We start from the raw sequence: 7,944 nt of genomic DNA, 5'->3' as shown, positions 1-7,944 counted from the left end.
CATAAAACACATGTGGTGATGTATAATTACTTACACCTCGATTATTACTTGTCATATAAACATGAAATGTGTTTAGTAATAATTCCAAGAAATACCGTACTAATGATTATGTTCCCGTATTCCAAGAAGTATTTAGTAAAATGAATAGTCGTGCATTTATTTCCTAAATTCATCAATTAATATGCAAAGCTTATGACCGTTTTAGTAATTATGAAATTACTGATTTCATTTCATACCCATTTCTCAGAATAACACTTTTTTTTCAAGACTAAAACGAAGGTTATATATATATATATACCGTATTGTCCCTAATTAACGCCTCCTCTCTAATTATCACTCCCCTTGTATTATTATAAAGCTTGCCTTGTGTGACAGCAATTGTAATCCAACATATAATCCACTTTTATTACCGGGATTTTGATTGAAAAAGAAGAAGAAAAACAAACAGACACACTTACTAATATAGAACTCAACAAATCACATGTGAGAAATAGAATCCGGAACTGTACAGATACTATAATTATCGCCCCTTTTGCAGTTTGCAACGCCCCAGGGGCGTTAATTAGGGGCAATACGGTATATACTTTATCTCCTATGTCTAAAAAAGGGCACAAAGAGGTGAAGTGCGTTATATTGAAACGATCCTCAATATGTAAATCAATAAGTGACGCTAAAATCGTAACTTATGTAAAGAAGGGAGGAACGGTATTTAACAGAATTGCATTTTGACATTGCTTGGGATTTTGTAGCCAGTGTGATGCCACTCCAACATTGTCTTCTTTTGGGAAATTTATGTAAACAAAGAAATATAGATCAACATGTGGATTCAGGCCCATCCAGAAAGAGACCTGCAAGAAGTCGTTCTCTACCCGTAGTATGCAAAGTGTGGTGTCTTGCAACTTGTGAAAACTGACGAGCGCAAAGGCGAGTAGTAAAAGTTCTCCATGTGACCCATCCAACAGTACGAAACAAATCAAGAAAGAGCCCATCTAGAAAAGCAACACAAGCTGCTTCCACGACATATCTGCTCATTCGTCGCATACATCAACCAGCTGGAAAATGAAATGGGTATTCGTGTTATTCCATATAAAGACATACCAATCAAGTCACTGGTCGCAGAACCTATGGATTTCTGCAAGAGTGGACTGTTGAAACAGGCTCTGAGAACCGTCGTTCTCGTACAGTAGATAGATTATTGATGCAGGGAGGAGTAATATGCTTTTAACATGACAGCTTTATGATGGAAACTTCCGTAATGCAAACAACGCTGCAGATCTGTTACCAAAATATATTGGCGTCAAATAGTTTTGAAATCTAACCACATCGTTACAGTCCATGTCGCCACGTACAGTCATATTTGTTGATTTTCATCTGGTAGATTATTTCACAAATCTGAAATAAAAACTCTCAAAGTATCGTATCCAATTTACTCGTTACCGGTAAAACCATTAAAGATAAATTTGATATAAGTTAAGGTATATGATAGGCAGCTATATCTTTACTCTTTTACTACAACGGAAACATATACAGAAGTTGAATACATTATATTATAGTGAGGATAATATCCAATGTTTTAATTATTAGCATGTCTCTTGAGATTAGGCATTGCTCAAAACTGCATACTTCAATTGGTCACGGTTAAGTCTCTCTGTATTGCTTGCAATGTTTCTTATGTCCACAACAGACATAACTACTATTTCTTTACACACACACACACACATGAATAAGTAAATAAATTACCCGCGAAAGCTACTTTTGACATCATTAAATACCTACACGCGATGACACCATAAGAATAATTGATACAACCATCAAAGTATCTCTTATAAACAGTAATGTAATTTAATTTAATATAAAATAGTATGCTTAATTTTTAATAAAGTTATATTTCTATGTGTTTAGGGGCAGAGAATCGGTTCGATGTAGAGATATCTGATAGACGTTTCTTTGTTCAATTTGATTTTAAAAAATGCATTTTTTTATGTTTGTTTCTTGAATTGTTTCGGACAGTTTTGTGTGATATCGTAAACAATTCTCGAGTTAAAATCCTGTTTCTGTTTAAATCGTATTTTTATATCTTAAGAAATATTGAAATGTTATCAAAAGACAAATAGATAAATCCTTTGTCAAAAATATGTTAAAGACGTTATAAAACCTATATATATAAATACACGACTCTATAGCCAAACGATACTACCGATAGTCCCTGAAGAAAATTAAATTTGATTGAATATGTGGTATTATTCTGAACTTTATTTTACAGTGAGCTACTTCGGTCAAACTGTTTTGTACAATATTACCACTTTCCCGCTTTTTTAGGGTTTGAAGGATAGATACACTGTGTATTACTGCTTATTTTAAAGCAAGTTGCAGTCGTTTTATCACCCCAGTTTTATAATCTGTCAACTTGATTTAGTTGTCATCTTTTATTTGTCAGTTTCGATCTTGGAGTTCTCGTTTTAATTATAACTAGGCTTATTTTTGAAGCTTACTATTTCATATAAATTGTGCAGGATTCGTGAAGCTACTCTCTCTATATAACTTCTAAAATAACTAGTATAATGAACTAGCTGAGTTTTTTATACTGAGTAAAATAATTTATATTGTTCAGAATTAATGTTTGATTCTATAGAACAAACTTAAATATTTACTCTCGTAGAAAACAGCAACTAATCATGAAAACAAAACAAACCAGCAGAGCCTGACACTGCAGTTTCCCTTAATGTAAATGACCTCAAAGGTAACGCAGTATGACATCGTGGAAGAGCCTATTAGATAATGTTGTTTTAAGTAATAGTGTTTTACACTTATGTGTTGTTGGGCTAGGTAGTAGTGTTTTACTCTCAGATGATGTTGTGTTAAGTAGTTGTATGATGTTGTTTTAGGTAGTAGTGTTTTACACTCATACTATGTTGTGTAAAGTAGTTGTATTTTACCTTCAGATGCTGTGTTAGTCGTATTTTACCCTCACATGATGTTGTGTTAGTTAGTCGTCTGATGTTGTGCTAAGTAGTTGGGTTTTACCTCCAGATGATGTTGTGTTAAGTAGTAGTGTTTAACCCTCAGATGAAGTTGTGTTAGGTAGTAGAGTATTAACCATAAATGATGGTGCGTTAGTTAATAGTGTTTACTCCCATATAATATTAATTAGTAGTGTTTTACTCTCAGATAATGTTAAGTAGTAGAGTTTTACCGTTCTTGCACTATCTTCAGGCACTTTTATATCGTCTTTCTCTTTCATCGGGGACTCGTTATTAAGAATTTGTAAAAACAATGAAATTTTGTGTGTTTTTTTATTGTTTTGTTTTGCCAAGTGTTTGTACAGTGATGTACTGTAGAGCAGCATTTAATTTCGATTTTTTTATTTAACTTGCTAGTTTAATGTAAATACTACACACTTTTTAAGTAAACTAGAAAACCCTTCCAGGGCTTTTTTCTCTACTTACTCCTTTTTGACAGGTTTTCATTACGCATCACAAAACAAAAACTAACACAAACTCCATTTCACATGGCCTTTGATAAACGTAAATAGTTGAGCTTGTTTTCATAAGAGGGGACGTTTAAACTGGTATAAGACTATTCACAGAAACCAACTTCTGTTTTGAGTGAACCGACAATAATGAATCAAATAGCAAAATAGTAAATGATGTTATTATATCGAACAAGAAACTTTGAACTACAGATATTTGCTTAGAAGTGTCAAAATACTATGAATAAAAAACAACAACACATGGTTTATGTTATTTAACATTCTATAGATATTGCTTAATTTAAAACTGTGTTTGTGTAGTTAATAACAACTCATAGTTCTCTCTTGCGTTTAAATTGATAGATTTTGACCAATTCACTCAAACTCTTTATGTTTACGAGATAATTTAGAAACAAAATGCATAGTAACAGACTACGAGTATATCTTTCATATGTTTTCTTCTTTTTTTCCGCACGTTTTCTGGAACGAATATATTGATTGGTAGAACGCCAGATAGCTCCTCCTCTGATTACCCATAGCTCTGTTTCCTTTTTTGTATTGGTTGCTCTTTGCATAAAATTCGGAGCCTTCAGGCGCGTGGCACATCCGCGAGTGCGCAGAAGACCATACCCTAAACGCTGGAGAATGCTTACATGTATTATCGCGCGATCTTGTGTGTATTAGAGCTTGTCTACAAGACTCGACTGAATAAGATGTTGGTGGAGTAATGTTATCCTTCATGTCTTGAACCGTATCTGGGGTTAAGAGTCGAGTTCCATTGTAACAAAGACGGTTTCGCCCTTTTAAACTGCGTTAATGAGCTGTATTTCATAACACGCCTTGCAAAGGTGAAGGATCGACCTTAATGAATACCAGCAGCTGACGCCTAAACCTTGTGCTAAAAGCGTAATTTTATTTTATTTCCGTGTCCCAAATATCACGGTATTACTAATTTTCTGTACTAACATGGTTATTTACAGATCTGTATTATCCACGTACGGTAGCCCAAAGTCTCTTCAGACTACTAAGAGGTGTGTCAACATCTAGAAGCCAAAGCAAGACATACGAAACTCACTGTTATAATAATCATAAGGTAAGAACCTACGGTATGTGAGCAAGTAGTTGGTATTAATAGAATGAACTAGTGCTACTATGATAAGTGTCTTTATAACACTTGAAACCTGATTTAAACCTACAGGATCATGATCTTGGTTGATACCCAGTAAAGAGAAGTGCTAACATTAGTGGACTTAGACAATGTAGAAGGTTTTAATCCTTTTTTTTTTTCATAATTGTTGGCAATTTGGAAGCCTGTCTTATCTTGATATTGCTAAAGTAAATTTATAAATATTACAACGGAGGCTTTAACGTCAATACTGTAAGAGTAAAATTAATTTCCGTCTGTCCAACATTCTCTATCTCCGGCATTTTTATAATGCCTAAACGAATGTATTATTTAATTTCTGTAGTGCATATTGGTGTACAGAAGACATAATAATACTAGAAGTAAACGATCTTATAACACCAAAACGTTGTTTTTATTTAATTAGACGCTCAACGTTTGAAGTTTTGTACTGTCAGTTTAAGTTTGTGTTTTAGTGAACGCTCCTGAAGAAGCTGTAAAGCGAAACGTTTAGTGTCTAATTAAATAAAAACAACATTTTGGTGTTATAAGGTCGTTTAGCCTGAACGCATGTGTTATACTTATTACCACTGTAAAATTATACTTATGCTCAGGTGTTTAATAAATATTTTCACATTATAGAAATAAGCGGTTTGATTATTTGTTAATATTTACCACGGTTATGTTTTATTATTATTTGTGAATCTGTTTCATAAAACAAGAGGATAACGTTTAAACAATAGTGGTTGAATATGTTATATTAAAACAATTTTGGAGTTTCATCATGTCGTTAAAGTCCATGTCGCCACGTCCAATCATGCTCTATCTGACGATCGTACGGTTATCATGTCTAAAGCCCACCCGTCTGCTCTGCATACTTTCCATAAGTAATTTAGTGTACGATAGCATAGAAATCCACAGGCAGCTTGACCAATATATCATTTCATGGAATACCATGAATATAAATTTGATTATCCAGGTGTTTGAGGTATGTGACGTTTGCACAAATATGGTAGTGATTTGTGTGCACGTTACTAATATCGCTATTTCAGATAAAGATCCTGCTTGCCTGGAACACGTGACCTTTCTGTTTGTGGATTCTCACCTCTTACAAGATGCTGCACTTTGCTTACTACAGCTTGGGTGCGACTTCTGGTAGGTCTCTTTCTGGATGGGCCTTACACCACAAGATGATCCACATTCCTTTGTTTTACAAAGTCATTAAGTACAAGGTATAACCTTGTTTTGGAAATTTTAAATATCCAATCTTGACACATATTTACATTCTTAGTGTACACATATTTTGCGTCGGAAACAGCTGTTACATACCCTTCCCAAAAGCGATCCGTATTTGGTGGCATCATGCTATCTACGAGACGTCAAATAATGTTAAAATGTAGTTCTTATACATCAGTTCCATCGTGACTTTATATCGTCTGTCGTTGTCATGTGACTTACTAATTTGCCTATTCAAAATTGTTTTAATATAATGTACTCAAAACTTTGTATAAAGCCTGTTCGTCAGTTCCTGTAGTCAAAATATGAATTTCCTTCTTTATCTGATCTGAAGTACTACTGATTAATATGTGCCTTGGAGCATAGTATTTTATATTAAAATATTTTCTTTTACATAATTGAATAAGTAGAGTTGTTTAAACATTTGTTTAACAACAAGTTAAAGCTTGGAATGGTCTATTCTTTCATTGGGGGGGGGGGTGTCTATGAGCCAGACTAGTTTCGGAAAATTCCACTCCTCATCAGTGACCCTGGACACTACCACCAATGAAATATCAGACCAAACTAAGCCTTCATACTAGTGAGGTGTCGAAAACCAAACTGGTGTATTTACGTGTTTTACACTCATGTAAGGTTTCTTTTTAGTGAGTGTAAAACACGTAGATACACCAGTTTGATATTTTCTTTTAGTTTGAATTGGGAGATGTGCGTAAACATGTCTGTAATACCCCTGGCGAGCAAACAAGCACATTAATGTCATGTAAGCTACTCTTTCCTTATCTCTTTCTATAACAGTTTATTCAATAGTCCACTGATAGACGAATGATTCATAAACGGAGAGGTATAAGAAAATATTTGTTAGGTATATGGAATGAGGTATTGTGGGCTTATCCTGCTACAATAATCTTGAGGTCATTCAAGGTCATTTCTATTGGAATGAGGTATTGTGGGCTTACCCTGCTACAATATTATTGAGGTCATTCAAGGTTATTTCCTTTAGAATGAGGTATTGTGGGTTTACCCTGCTACAATATTATTGAGGTCATTCAAGGTAATTTCCTTTGGAATGTGGTATTGTGGGCCCATCCTGCTACAATATTATTGAGGTTATTCAAAATCATTTCTATTGGAATGAGGTATTGTGGGCTTACCCTGCTACAATATTAATGAGGTCATTCAAGGTTATTTCCTTTAGAATGAGGTACTGTGGGCCTACTCTGAGATACATTTCTGAGATAACTTAAGATCAACCACAAAGTCATGGTCCTTCAAACTTTTATTGACATGCATTTAACATCAAAATTTGCAATCGGAGAGACGTGAGCAAAACCAAATTATTAAATTGCTCCCCGACAACAGATTATAAACATAACTACTGATGAGGTAAACATCCTAACAATATTGGAAATGTTGACAAAAGGTCAATAGCTGAATTCAAAGTGTTGACAAAAATGTGACTAATGTCAATATAGCGGCTTCATTGTCAAAACTTGTTGCTGTTTATATTTTGTCCACGCGGCATTGATACGTAAATGAGCCTGTAGTACGCAGCCGCTGGTTTATGTTTTCTATTATCAAAGAACTGGTCAACATTAAATATAGCCCCAATCCAAGTATTCTGGTGTCGCTCAGCATACAATAGAAACTTGTTAAAGCGTTCTTCATCTGAATCATGTGTCATTATTTACATAATTTGTGTATAGCTACAACACCATATTTTTATGCTATTTTATGTAGGTGTCTTTTCTTGTAATACTTTTTTTAACCTCGTGGGCCCTTTGAAGGTGGAATGATCAGCTTATGCAAAAAATTCTAACCTTTCACCTCAAACCTAGTCTTGCTTTGGTCAGATATCAACCTTTTGTGACATAACTCCTTACGCATGAAAGGGGTGCATTTATGCCTATAATTTTCGTTATTGAAGAGCTATTTTGATGATTTTTGACATATTGAGTGTTTGGGTTATGTTAATAAAATTCCCGAAGAAAAAGGCTTTGAAAATGACCTTTAATGACTTCACAGGATAGGCCCACAAAACCCCATTACATGCCACCAACAATTACTTTCCTATATCTCTACATTTCTGATTTATTATCACTGACCCCTCAGCGGTTTG

At 34.3% G+C, this 7,944-nt stretch overlaps 1 protein-coding gene across 1 annotated transcript in view; it reads left to right on the top strand.

The window, feature by feature from the left end:
• The first annotated feature begins 4,111 nt into the window (after nucleotides 1-4,111).
• Nucleotides 4,112-7,944, top strand: part of LOC106458775 — a 46,995-nt gene continuing 43,162 nt past the window's right edge. The window contains exon 1 of the mRNA XM_022385348.1: nucleotides 4,112-4,562. The gene's annotated coding sequence lies outside the window, so the exon portion shown is untranslated. The remainder of the gene's footprint in view (nucleotides 4,563-7,944) is intronic.

Source organism: Limulus polyphemus, unplaced genomic scaffold (genome assembly GCF_000517525.1).
Source record: "Limulus polyphemus unplaced genomic scaffold, Limulus_polyphemus-2.1.2 Scaffold24, whole genome shotgun sequence".
Classification (NCBI taxonomy): domain Eukaryota; kingdom Metazoa; phylum Arthropoda; class Merostomata; order Xiphosura; family Limulidae; genus Limulus; species Limulus polyphemus.
This window is presented reverse-complemented; position numbering and strand designations above follow the sequence as displayed.